This window comes from Mesoplodon mirus (assembly GCF_964341445.2).
Source record: "Mesoplodon mirus genome assembly, chromosome: 3".
NCBI lineage: Eukaryota > Metazoa > Chordata > Mammalia > Artiodactyla > Ziphiidae > Mesoplodon > Mesoplodon mirus.
In genome coordinates this window covers 33442410-33455385 of record NC_138978.1, presented here as the reverse complement: position 1 = coordinate 33455385, position 12976 = coordinate 33442410, and positions in this window count along the sequence as shown.

The following is a 12976-nucleotide window of genomic DNA, read 5'->3' as shown; positions in this document are numbered from 1 at the left end:
TGATTGGTTTCAAGCCACCCAGGGGATGACAGACATCGGAATGCGGAGCTGGGATGGGATGCTGATAGTCTGAACACCTGAGCTGGGACCAGCCGGCTCCAGCTCACCACTGGCTGCAGGGGAGCAAGGAGGCCTTATTCCTCTTACTAGAATGAGTGGGTGAGCAAGATTCTCTCATTTCCCTTTGTCTTCTGCCCAGCACTGAGCACGGGCCCTGCACAGAGTCAGCACCGAGGCCCAGAAATATTCTGGAAGGATAAACAAGGCAGAAGAACCCTCAGGTGGGTCCCATCCTACCTCCTGGAGGAATCCCTATGAACCAGCTCTCACGAGGAAGTCAGAGGCAGGCAAGTGTGCCCCATGTGATCAGATTTCAGGGCTGAGGACAGGAGGAGAGTATGCTGGGATGGGAGGCTGATGAGCTGATGATAATAATTATGACAATTATGCAAAATACACAAATAATAATTACAGAAAATCATGATTATTATTTGTGGGTGTGAGATGTCTCCAGATTTTTGGAACTGCACAGAAGCATCAGATGTCCCTTTTCCCGTGGGACTGGGAGTGTCATAGCCAAGCTCAGGGCTGTGTAGCAGGGGCTGGGTTTTACATTTCTTGCTAGACAGCTGGCTCCTGCCCCAAGCTGGTAGGATCCAGCCTTCCCACCAGCTGGATGCGGACCCAGTGCCAGGCCAGGCTGGGCCAGACAGTGAGGTCAGGAAAGGCAGGCCTCCCCCTCTACTTCTTCTCCTGCCCCTCACACAAGACCCTAGTGGCATAATAAGGGCCCTCTTTTAGAAATCCAGCAGGAGTTGCCATAGGGCCGGGAAACTTAGGTGAACTGGATTTAATATGGCTCCAGGACCTCCACAGCTGTAGGGAGTTCATTAACTCTGTTAACGTGATTCAGGGGCTTCCCTGGTGGCACAGTGGTTAAGAATCCGCCTGCCAATGGAGGGGACATGGGTTCGTGCACTGGTCTGGGAAGATCCCACACGCCACGGAGCAACTAAGCCCGTGTGCCATAACTACTGAGCCCATGAGCCACAACTACTGAGCCCACGTGCCACAACTACTGAAGCCAGCGTGCCTAGAGCCCGTGCTCTGCAACAAGAGAAGCCACTGCAATGAGAAGCCTGTGTACCGCAACAAAGAACAGCTTCCGCTCGCTGCAACTAGAGAAAGCCCGTGCACAGCAATGAAGACCCAATGCAGACAAAAATAAATAAATTTATAAAAAAACCCAAACAAACCATGATTCAGGTTCAGTTCCTCGTGTCTGCTTTTTCTGCTTTGCTATCAATTAGGCAGTTCTCTCTCTCTCTCTTTTTTTCCCCATCTGTTTCAAACTCCTGAGAGAAGAAATTTGATTGGCTCAGCTGATAACCATAGTTGCTTTGTAGAGCTTTTTGTATCAAGCCATGTGATAGGCTATTAGGTGGCCTGTGGATTAGCTGCTCTTGTGTCAGGTGCTCATTTGTGGCCCAATCAGTTGTCAGCTCTGAGCTGGAAGCCTTTGGCAGCAGAGATTCAAACAGAAGTTGGTTGCATGGTGGCAGACCTGTCCTGTGTTTAATGTAAGTCTTGATACTTCATTCAGTAGGTGATGGTGAGTCTTGAAAGGTTCTTGAGGATGTGATTTGATTGAAGCTGGGACTTGGGAAGATTAATCTGGTCACAGGGAAGAGGATCACTGGAGGTAGAAAGGAGGGAGGCAGGGCTGCCAGGTAATTGGCTACTGCTTTAGCGCAGTGAAAAATGAACTGAGCTGATATAATTTAGAGGGTGGGGCTCCTAGGGAGCCAGATTTAAGGGAGCTCTCACTTTCAGGGTTTGTCATTAGCAAGGATCTGACAGTGCCTCCTTAAATGTGCCTCTCTCACCACACTCTGTGGTGGGGCGGGGGTGATGAGGAAGGCAGCTGAATTTATAAGCTGTAACTGGTGAATTGCAGGTGGTGAGGGAGCCGGACTCCATGCAGCGGTGAATGCTGAGGCTTCTGGCGTTAAGGCCTCCAGAAGATGAAGAGGCCAGACCTGGAGTTGGGGAAGCAGAGGAGGGAGGGGCAGGTTTAGGGAGGAGGCTGATAAATTCACTTTGGGATTCGCTGAGTTTCAGGTGCTTGCAGGCTATTAAGGGTGAGATTTCTGGTAGACAGATGGGAATGTGGGTCGGAAGCATGGAGAGGAGTCAGAGATGGAGAGATGGCCTTTGATAGGTGTCAAGCGTAGAGTTGATCACCAGGTGCCATGTGTGCCGGGCACAGAGCACATGCTCAGGAAATGTTTGGTAAACAATGTTTGAAGTCCTGGGAGTACACCTGCTCCCCCAGGGAATGGTGCAGGGAGGCATGAGTCTCTAATGGTGAAATTTCAGGCATCTAATAATATCCCCTGGATTAGCGACATTTGTGGCTAGGAGGAGATTCTTTAGTGGCCCTTAAGATGACCCCATGCTCATATTTATGTATCTGCCTTGTCCTCAAGGATGTGTGAAGCATGAATGCCTGGTTGAAGAGTTGAGGACCAAGGGTCAGGAGACCTCCTCCCTCTTCTCTGACTGTGAAGGTCTCTGGTCTCCTAAGAAATGTCTTTTGGGGGACTTCCCTGGTGGTCCAGTGGGTAAGACTCCACGCTGCTAATGCAGGGGGCCCAGGTTTGATCCCTGGTAGGGGAACTAGATCCCGCATGCATGCCGCAACTAAGAAGCCCGCATGCCGCAACTAAGAAGTCCACAACTAAAAGATCCTGCGTGCCTAACTAAGACCCAGCACAGCCAAAATAAATAAATAAATATAAATAAATTTTTTTTTTAAAAAGGAAGAAATGTCTTTTGGGAATCACCCAGAGATCATGTCTGGTCATCAGTGGAGCTGAGAGCATAACCCTCCATGCCTACATGAGGTCTCAAAGGTGACTTTACCTTCATGAATTCATTTGAGCTCTATTACTTCCTTGTGATGGAGAACACACAGGACTCATTGTCCCCATTTTACAGATGAAGCACTGAGGCTCTGAGAGGTTAAATGACTAGCTGAGAGCCACATAGCTGGTCAGGGAAGGCTGGATTGGAATCCAGGTCTACTTAAAAAAACAATTCTCCTGAACCTATAGAGGTCATCATGTATTCTAGGCTTTCCTGAGATATATGATAGTAGGATGAATCAGAGCTATATAAATGACTCATATTTATTCAGGACTTATTATGTGCCAGGTATTATATTTTTCATTTAAACCTCACAACAATTTTATGAGGTAAGCGTTATCATCCATCCATTGGCAAGAATAAAAAAGATAACATCCAGTTCTGGCCATGGTGTGGGAAGAGGACTCTTGCGTACATCAATGGGAGTGAGAATTGCTTATAAATGTTAGGGAACAAAATCAGCAGTAGCAATTAAAATTTAAAATACAAACACCCTCTAATTCACAAATCCCTCTTTTGGGAATCCATCCTATGGAAATAAAAACATCAGAACACAAGGATATGACATTCATTACAGCAGCATTTGTAGCAATGAAAAAGAAACAACATCCACCCAGAGGGAAGGGAGTTAGGCTGTGGATGGTTTCAGAGGCAGTGAGGAGAGGGTGTTAACATCTGCATGCACTGACCTGGAGAGTTGTCCATGATCTATTAAGTGAAAAAAGCAAGTTTGGGGCTTCCCTGGTGGCGCAGTGGTTGAGAGTCCGCCTGCTGATGCAGGGGACACGGGTTCGTGCCCCGGTCCGGGAAGATCCCACATGCCGTGGAGCGGCTGGGCCCGTGAGCCATGGCTGCTGAGCCTGCGCGTCCGGAGCCTGTGCTCCACAACGGGAGAGGCCACAACAGTGAGAAGCCCGCGTACCGCAAAAAAAAAAAAAAAAAAGCAAGTTTGGAGTAATGTGAATCCCCCTTTTTTAAATTAAATAAATTAGAAAGAAATAAAAAGACAAAAGACCCACATATGTTTTTTGTGTTTGTATGGGCTTAGAAAATTATCTGGAAGGATGTGCACCATCTGTTGTGACCTTGGGGAAATGACTTGGAAGGCAGGGAGGGGGAGAAAATGAATTGTTCATGCACTTCTGTATTCTTCCACTAATGTTGCTGTAAAGTCGTGGGTGGCTTCATAGAGGTGGTGATGTTTGAGTTGAGTCTTGAAGGAAGAATGGGAGTTTGCCAGATAATGAAGTTGGGAGGGGCAACATTTTAGGCAGAGGTGCAGAGATGCAGGGAAAGGGCAACAGTCTCGTGTGGCTGCTCACTTCCTACTCTGTGCCCTGAGCCTCCACAGAGAGAGTGAAGATTAAAATGAGGTAATGTACGTGCAGCACCTGGGGCACAGTGGACCTCAGGTCCTGTGAACTGGACTGTCTAATTCTTGCCACATATCAGAATATGGATTAAGGATCATGTGTGATGAATGCATATTAGATACGAAGGATGGAGTAGGGGTGAGGATGTGTGTGGCAGGGTCCGTGGGCAGGGGCCTCTTCATTGTTTGTTTCCTTTATTCCTTTTCCCTCCTCTATAACTCCTTCCTGTGTTCTCCCCCCAATCCCCGCTTCCTGCTCCCGCCTCCTCTCAGTTCCCTTCACCCCCTGCCACGGGCACTTGCAGGGAGAGGGGCGCAGCCGAACAAGTGTCTTACTGCAGGACAGTTGGCTGGACATGCTATGTTCCCCCTCAGTTCCTCTGGTACTTCCCTGACCTGGGCAACTCAGGCAAGACCCTAGCCTGTGATGCTAGATCAACTTGGGTTCACATTCTAGCTCTTCCCCTTACTGTGTGACCTCAGGCTGGTGGTTTAGCATCTCTGAGCCACAGCTTCTTCTGTGCATAATGATTCTTCTCTCACAGGTTATTGTGAAGATTAAATGAGAAATGTTTACATCTAGCACTGACTTCATAGATCTAGACACAACTATTTTCTAATTTTTATTTATTTATTTATTTATTTTACGTATGCAGGCCTCTCACTGTCGTGGCCTCTCCCATTGTAGAGCACAGGCTCCGGACGCGCAGGTTCAGCGGCCATGGCTCACGGGCCCAGCCGCTCCGCAGCATGTGGGATCTTCCCGGACCAGGGCATGAACCCGTGTCCCCTGCATCGGCAGGCGGACTCTCAACCACTGCGCCACCAGGGAGGCCCCTATTTTCTAATTTTTAAAGTTTCTTGCAGCCTATTTTTGGAGAGGATTCTGGTGAAGTCTGTGAACCTCTGCTGTCCCTTTTGTTTAAGAGGCTTCCTTCTCGCCTAATACCTGAACTTGAATTGTGGATTAGCCAAGGTCAACGTTCAGTTCTCTGCATGTTACAGGGTTCTGCTTGCCCTCTCTTCCTCTTAAACTCAAAGAAGAAAGCGAATCAAAACAACTCCAGTCAGCAGAGCCTACACGGGGGCCGGGGCCATCTCCCTGGGCTGGTTAAAGGGGGCGGCGGCAGGTAGCTGGGGGCAAACGGAAGAGGATGTGGAGGCTCCCTAGCACCCATCGGAGTCCCTCCCTGGCTCCATGTGCGTGTGTGAGGGGTCCTGGAAAGGGCCCATCAGTGGTGATGGAAAACGCTCTGAGTTATTAATGGTGTTTGTAGTTGTAAGCTCCGCTAACGACGATAACCACGCCCATTGTAACAACGTGTGTAACGAGAGCTCCCGCAATGAATTAATAGGTCAGTTGTGACTTTGATGACTGTGGTGAGTGAGGTAGAGCATGATTCTCTGTTCACAGGCTGGGCACAGCCTGGTGGAGAGATGGGTGTGTGAGGGCAGGAGAGGGCCTGGAGTTAGTGGCAGCCTGGAGGTGGGCAGAGCTGGGTGTGTATCTCTGCTCAGTATCTTCAGAGCTGTGTGACTTGGCATTGTCACGTTACCTCTCTGAGCCTCAGTTTTTCGCATCAGTAAATGGGAGATGATAATAATGCCATCCTACCGAGCTGTGCGGATTAAATGAGATAATGCACCTGAAGCAGGCAATGCCTCTTCCTTTGGATGCTGGCTGCTTGGCTGCTCTTGAGGAGTGCCATCCGTGCCCCAGCTGCCAGCCCTTTGCACTGGCTGTTCCCTCCTCCTGTCATGCTCTTCTCCCAGACACTTACCTGGCTTGCCCCTCCTGCCGACAGATCTCTGCTCAGATGTCACCTCATCACGGAGGCCTTTTCTGACCCCCTTATCTAAAACAACACCCCCAAACTCTGTCCTCCTTGTCTGCTTTATTTTATTTTATTTTTTGCGGTACGCGGGCCTCTCACCATTGTAGCCTCTCCCGTTGCGGAGCACAGGCTCCGGACGCGCAGGCTCAGCGGCCATGGCTCACGGGCCCAGCCGCTCCACGGCATGTGGGATCTTCCCGGACCGGGGCACGAACCCGTGTCTCCTGCATCAGCAGGTGGACTCTCAACCACTGCGCCACCAGGGAAGCCCTGTCTGCTTTATTTTTATTCACAGCCCTTGACATTTTATATATGTAGTGGTTTGGTACTTTATTGTCTGTCTCTCCCTCTTGACTATAAGTGTCATAAGAACAGGAACTGTTTTTGTTCACTGTGGGATCTCCAGTGCTTAGAACAGCACCAGCTCATAGGAGGCGCTTGGAAATATTTATTGCATAAATGAAGGAATAACCCCACGACAGGCATAGGGTATGTGCTGCATAAACGGTGACCCGGTTAAAACTGCATCCGCAAATGAAGAGGAACCAAGGCAATGAAGAAACTTCACGGTGAAGCTTCTCTCCAAAGGCTCCTTCTTCATAGGAAGACGCAGAGCCTCTGGTTTCCTGCCCTCCTCCCCTCGCTTACACGACCCCTGACCCCGATCATTGAGAGGCAGAACAGCAAAGCTGATTAATGATCTTGAACAAGGCTTCAGACCACACCTTTGAGAGGAGATATGCCAGACCTGGGGGCATGTGCATCCGTGAGGACACAGAATAAGGTTTCTGTGCCTACGTAGCCACGAGAAGGGGTCTTAGGAGTCCTTCTGCCACACCCCTGGCTTTCGTCTAGAATGTCTCCAAAAGTAGCGTGTCCCCATGAGTGCGTTGTGAGGTGTGTGCTGGTGTGTGACTGTGATAAGTCATTGTCAGTACGCTGTGATAAGTCACTGTGAGTATGTGTGTGTGTGAATCTGTATCCTGTGTTTGCTTACTTGCTGTGTGTGTTGGGTGAACAATTGTGTGTGTGACTGTGCATGAATGTGCTGGTGTAGGCTTGTGTGGAAGTATGGCAGTGGATGGCAGTGTGTGGGTATGAGTATTTGTGAATTTGTTGTGAGCCTCTGCTTGAGAGTGAGCTCGTGGTGTGTGTTCATAGACGTGTGTGTGCTTGTGTGTGCGTTGGAACGTGGTTTGTATGTGTATTCTAGCTGTGACAGGGTGTGGATGATAAGAGTGTGCACATGTGGATGGGGGGTGGTTAGTGTGTGAACTCTGAAATTGGTTAATCATGGATTCTTGAGGCCAGGTGCAGTATGTCCTGAAAGCATCCCCCTTGAGGCTTGTGTTACCAAAGATGCCAGTTGTATCATTTTGCTTGTGCTTGTGTGACAAGATATTCTGACAGGGAGCCATGGAGAGAGAGGTGGGTCTCTTGGGAAGATTTCTGCTGATTGCCGCTGTTTGAATAGAAACACAATTATTTCATAAGGCCAGGCTGACGATGTTGGAAATAGCCAAGTGTAGAACTGGAGCAACGGGGACCACATCCCATTTGATACTAATTGGTTTGTTGATGATAATTGTTGCATTGCAGACGGTGTGACTATCTCCTAATTTAACATAATCAATAAGGTAACCACAGCTCAATGCAAATGAGATGTGGGGAACCTTGGGTCCATTTGTAAGTCGTGTTCTTAATGCATTTTCCTAATTAGCTGTAGCTGGCCTCCCCTCCCCTGGAGTGTGGGAGAAATGGTCATTGAGATTGCCACACTTTCTCCAAACCTTCACTTTCAGAGAGGCTCAGGAAGCTCTTATCCTGGGGGCTCCCAGGAGCCCAGAGACTTTCTTAGGAGCAGCTGAAACAGAGTCAGGGAGCGGATAGTTCAGCAGGACACTTCCCTTCAGATTCATGACACTCCCCAGCTCGGCTGTAATCTCACTGCCTCTTCCATCTGACTGGGAGGTGCTCCAGGGCAAGGATTGTGTTTCTCACATCAGACTGGTCACTTCATCACTCAAGGACCTATGTCTCTTTCACTGAATCAAAGCTCCAAATTCTACGGCTGACTAGACCAGAGCCTTGCCAAAGTCATGGGGGGATTCTCTTCCATCGAATCAGGGTCCCCCTCCAGAGCAGAGTTGTGATTCTGCTCTTAGCCTGGTGCTTGCCCAGACCTTGTGTACGTGTACACGTGCATGTGTGTATATTGCAGTGCGCTCCAGATAGTGAGTCAAGAAGGCAGCATGCCAGCAGGGAGGTGGCTTAGTGTAGTGCTTTGGAAGAGACTCTGGATCCAGACTGCTTGTGTTACTAACTGGAGCACCTTGGGCAAGTTACCTGACCTCTCTGTGCCTCTGCTTCCTCATTCCATAAATGGGGAAAAAGTCCCTACTCATGGGTCTCTTGTGAGATTTAAATGAGCTAATATCTTAACTCATTTTAATATTTATTAGAGTAAAATAAATTAGTTCCTGAGTCTCATTAGTCACTCAAGTGTTCAATAGCCACCTGTGGCTAGTAGCCAGAGGATTGGACCGAGCAGATATCATGTATCATTTTGATATCATTTCCATCATCACAGAAAGTTCTGTTGGGCAGAGCTGCTGTAGACCTTTGATGTTGAATGAGCTGAGCTCCAAGGAGGTCCCACACTTCTCCAGATTTTGGTATGGGTGCATCTGTGTTTTCTCTAACTAATTCAGTGCATTGCACAAACTCCCCTCCTGCTGGCAGAAAGAGTCCAGCCCTGTGCCACCTCTTGTCATACCCCCTGCACCTGACACCCAGGCCTGGGAGCTCTGGTGACTGTTGTACCAGATGGCCTGGGAGTTATTAATGAGAGACCGTGTGTGTGCACGCGTGTGTGCCTGTGGGCTGGGGCCATGTGCTATGATCATCATTTTGGGGCCTTCCTTGGGGAAGTAACAAATGGCACCATATCCCAGGAGTGTTGCAGTGGGGGCCACCTCATAAATCAGTGTGAAAGGCTCCCTGTCCCTGCTGAGTTGTCCTGTGGCCCTACAGCTAAGTGACCCAAAGGCTGTGGGGCTGCCATGCTTCACCTCCCATCGTCCCCGCCCCAGCTCTCTGGGCCTCATGGACTCGGTGCTGGCTTGACTTGTCAGCAGTCCCAGGCCCTAGTCCTGGCTCTCCCAGTAGCCAGTGATCTGATCTTGAAAGATTCACCTTTTCTCTCTCGGCCTCGATTCCTCATCTGTAAAGTCAAGGGAAGAGAGGGAACATTACATGACCTCTGAAGCCCCTTAGAAATGTAATATTTAGGATTTACACTCAGTTCCACCTCCCAGATCAGGGAAAAGACTGCAGGACTGTAAGTCCAGGGCAATGAGGGCCTTGAAACCACCTTGTTAAACATTCAGATTTCTGGGTCCACTCTGGATCTGCTGCTCCAGGATGATGACTCTGCAGATGATGACTTTGCATTTTCTTTGCTTTTCCCTGGTAATTCTTATGCACCATAATGTTTGAGAACCTTCGGCCCAAGGGCACATGCTGTATCTCTAGTCCTCCTGCTTTTGGAGAAGTGGCTGAGGTGCCAGGTATGGGAGAAGGTTGAGTGGAGAGACTGGGTATGGGTAGGGTGCGGAAGGCTGTTTCTTCTAGGGGCCCCTAGTTCAAAGCCAAGTTCCAGAGTTTGGCTAACTGGGAGTGAGGAATAGCTCAGAACAGAAGCACAGGGTGGAGATCTGATTTGAGGGGCAGGTCGGATCAGAGGCCTTCCTTTGAGGTAGGGTTGCTTCTCTGGGTTTCTGGAAACAAGGTCTGGCCCAGTGGAAGGGCCTACAGTAACTAGGCAAGAGGGCTGTGGCTGGAGTAGTGGTTAAAATGCACAGGTTGAAGCACTGGCTTCAAATCCTGGCTTGGTGATACCTTAACCATATGACCTTGGACAGTTAATTTAATCTCATCCGTAGAATGGTGACAGTACTATCTGCCTCACATGATTAGATAAGACAGCATATATGAAAGCACCCGGCACGTAGAAGTACTTATGTGCTCTTCTTCACCAACTAGCTTCCAGAATCCTCCGTGACAGGGCTCAGAGTGATATGCAGGCCCGGATAGTATTTGGATAGTAACGGTAACTGCCCCTTGTACCGCGTTCTATAATTTACCAAGCACTGTCATGTCCATTGTCTCATGATGACCTTGTGACAACCCTGATGAGAAAACTAAGGTTCAGAGAAACTCAGTGACTTGCTCAAGGTCCTTTGATGGGACAAGGGTAGGGGACAGGTCCACATCTGTCCTAACTGAGAACCACTGTTTCACAGATGACCAAAGTGTTCCTGTACTTCTTAAAGACACTGAATTTGTGGGGCAAAGTGGGGTGGGGTGGAACCATAGGGAGACTCCTGGGGAATTTGCACTTGGGCTGGGCTTCTGCTTAGCCCGGTGATGTTGGAATAGGTTTCTGTTGTTGGGGGAGCCTTGTTCTCCCATCCCGTCCCGGATGCACTGGTGGGTGTAGGGGTGGGTCTGTTCTCTTGCCTCTGATCTTGCAGCCTGGACTTCTGGGCCAAGTCCCAGTTCCTCTCCTTGTGACTTATTCACCACCTACAGCTGTGTTTTTAGGAACTGAGTGGAGAATGAGCCTGCCAGATTGAGAAAGGCCGGGATAAACAGGCCACGTGCATAGGCAGTGGTTAACACAGGTAACTCCACTGTCCTGGGCAGGCAGCTGGCAGTGGTGTCAGCCCAAGGCCACCCAGATGTGAACTGGAGCAGGCTGGAGGGAGCCGTGGTCAGGCAGGAAGCAGAGCTGGGCAGGCATCTGGCTCTGGAGTTGGCTGAGGTCAGAAGGGACAGGCATGGGCTGACACCTCAGGCAGAGGCTATCAGGACCATGGACAGCTCTACAGGCGTTCTGGTCTCTGGACCCCTCTGCAGACTTTTATCCCCAGACTCAACCCCCCACACCCACAACTCTCTGGTTGTTAAAGAGCCTTTGCAAGCCCCCTTCTTAGCTTAGGTTCTGAGAAGCCCCTCCAACAGCTCTCAAACTGTTTCCAGAAGGATGCCTGTGACTTTGATCTGCCTGGAGGAGTTCTATTGAAGGGGTTCATATCCTTCAAGGGTCCAGTTTTGTTGGTGGGTGATTCTTGTCATCCTTTGGAGCTCCCATGTTTTTAGACCAGGGTCCAGCCCCAGCCAGGGACTCAGTCTTTACATGAGCAGGCTACCAAAGTCTGCCTTGAGTTGGAGGGGCTATCTGCTTCTTCTCAGCCAGTCACGCTGCCCACCCCCTCAAGTCCCTGATGCCCTGTACCAGCACTTCTCCCCAGCTCCCCTTTTCCCTCTCCTTTTGCTTGTGACTGCCTGAGTGAATCAGAGATGAAGATCAGGAGTCACGAGTGGAGAAGCTTTTGCCGCTAATGAGCTCTCTGAGGGCCACAGAGAGTCCCTTCCTGTGCCCCGCCCTGCTCTGTTCACTTACTTATAACAAATCACAGGAAGAAAGAGGACCAATTAGCTTACAGCACTGCCAGTCAACAATGGAGGGAGGACAGAAGAGGGTGACCCAGAGAATTTGCATGGGGGCAAATGGAGAAGTTCTAAACTTTATACTTTTTCTTGGCATAATATCATTTTGTACAAGCCCCTCCTATTGCAGATTAGACATCTAAGGCCCCAGAGGGGTGACATGACTTCTTAAATCCATGTCGCCAGTGACAACCAAGCCAAGAACCGGAAGCTTGTTCTTCATATGCTCGGTCCGGCATGATTTCCACAGTAGAACTTCTTTAGAATGCATTAATTTTGGAACCCGAAGTGAGGTCTCTGTTCCATTTGACAGCTTGGCATTTTTCTGGCTGTCAACACTTTGATATATTTAGAAGAAATGGACTTATTTTGGCACATCTGGAAACTAGCAAAAAGATCAAGATTGTCACTGTGATGTCTTCACTCTGCCACCATGAGACAATATGGCAGTTGAACATTTTCAAGGAGACATGCTGTCTTTAATTTGTAATGGATTTCAACACAATTTGGCTCGTGGGTAGAAGTTACTATGGCTATGTCTGCACTGAATGTGACCTATAGATCAGAGTCATTATTCCTTCCAGAAGGTGCATTGCTTGTTCCACTATGGACTAGACAAGCAGGGGAGGTGGCTAAGCAGTCTGTATTTTGAGTGGCTGTTACCATTATTGTTATTTATGATGTGGGTAGAGAAGCATTTAGTGCTTAGTGTTTTGGTGGGACGTGGGCCAGGAGAAGCAGTGTGGGACAGTCCATACAAAGCCTGATATTCTGAGGCCCCTGAACCTCCTTTCCTATCCATCTAGCTTCTTCTCTCTCACCATCAAACACAGAAGGACTGGAGATACCCAAATGTCCCTGAAGAATCCACCTGGAGTGTCTGAAAATGATCTGGATCCAATTTCCTTTTCTACATAATCAATCCCAAAGGCCACAGGGTATACTTCTCTCGAGAGCCTCTGGGGCTGCCCATGGGGTCTCTCTGGCAGACTCAGTGCACAGGTCCTTGCAGGATTTGGGGAGGGAGTAGCAGGGGTCTGAGTTCAGTAGCCTGGGTGCTGGAGGATGGGGTGGGGAGGTCTCCGAGGTTGGTCTCTTTTCACACCTTTTTCCTACATCTAAGGGCAGAACTGACTTTTCTCTGCAAGATTCAGCCAGTTGAAATTTCCATCTGAGCTCCAGGCTCCCCTACTGCAGGTGCCCACAGTCATGTCTAGAAACCCCTGTTTTCCAAAAAAAAGTCACTGTTATCCAGTCCTGGTCAGTACCTTTAATAGAGTCCTGTACACCAAGGTGACCCAGGAGCATCTTATAAGATGGCACTGAA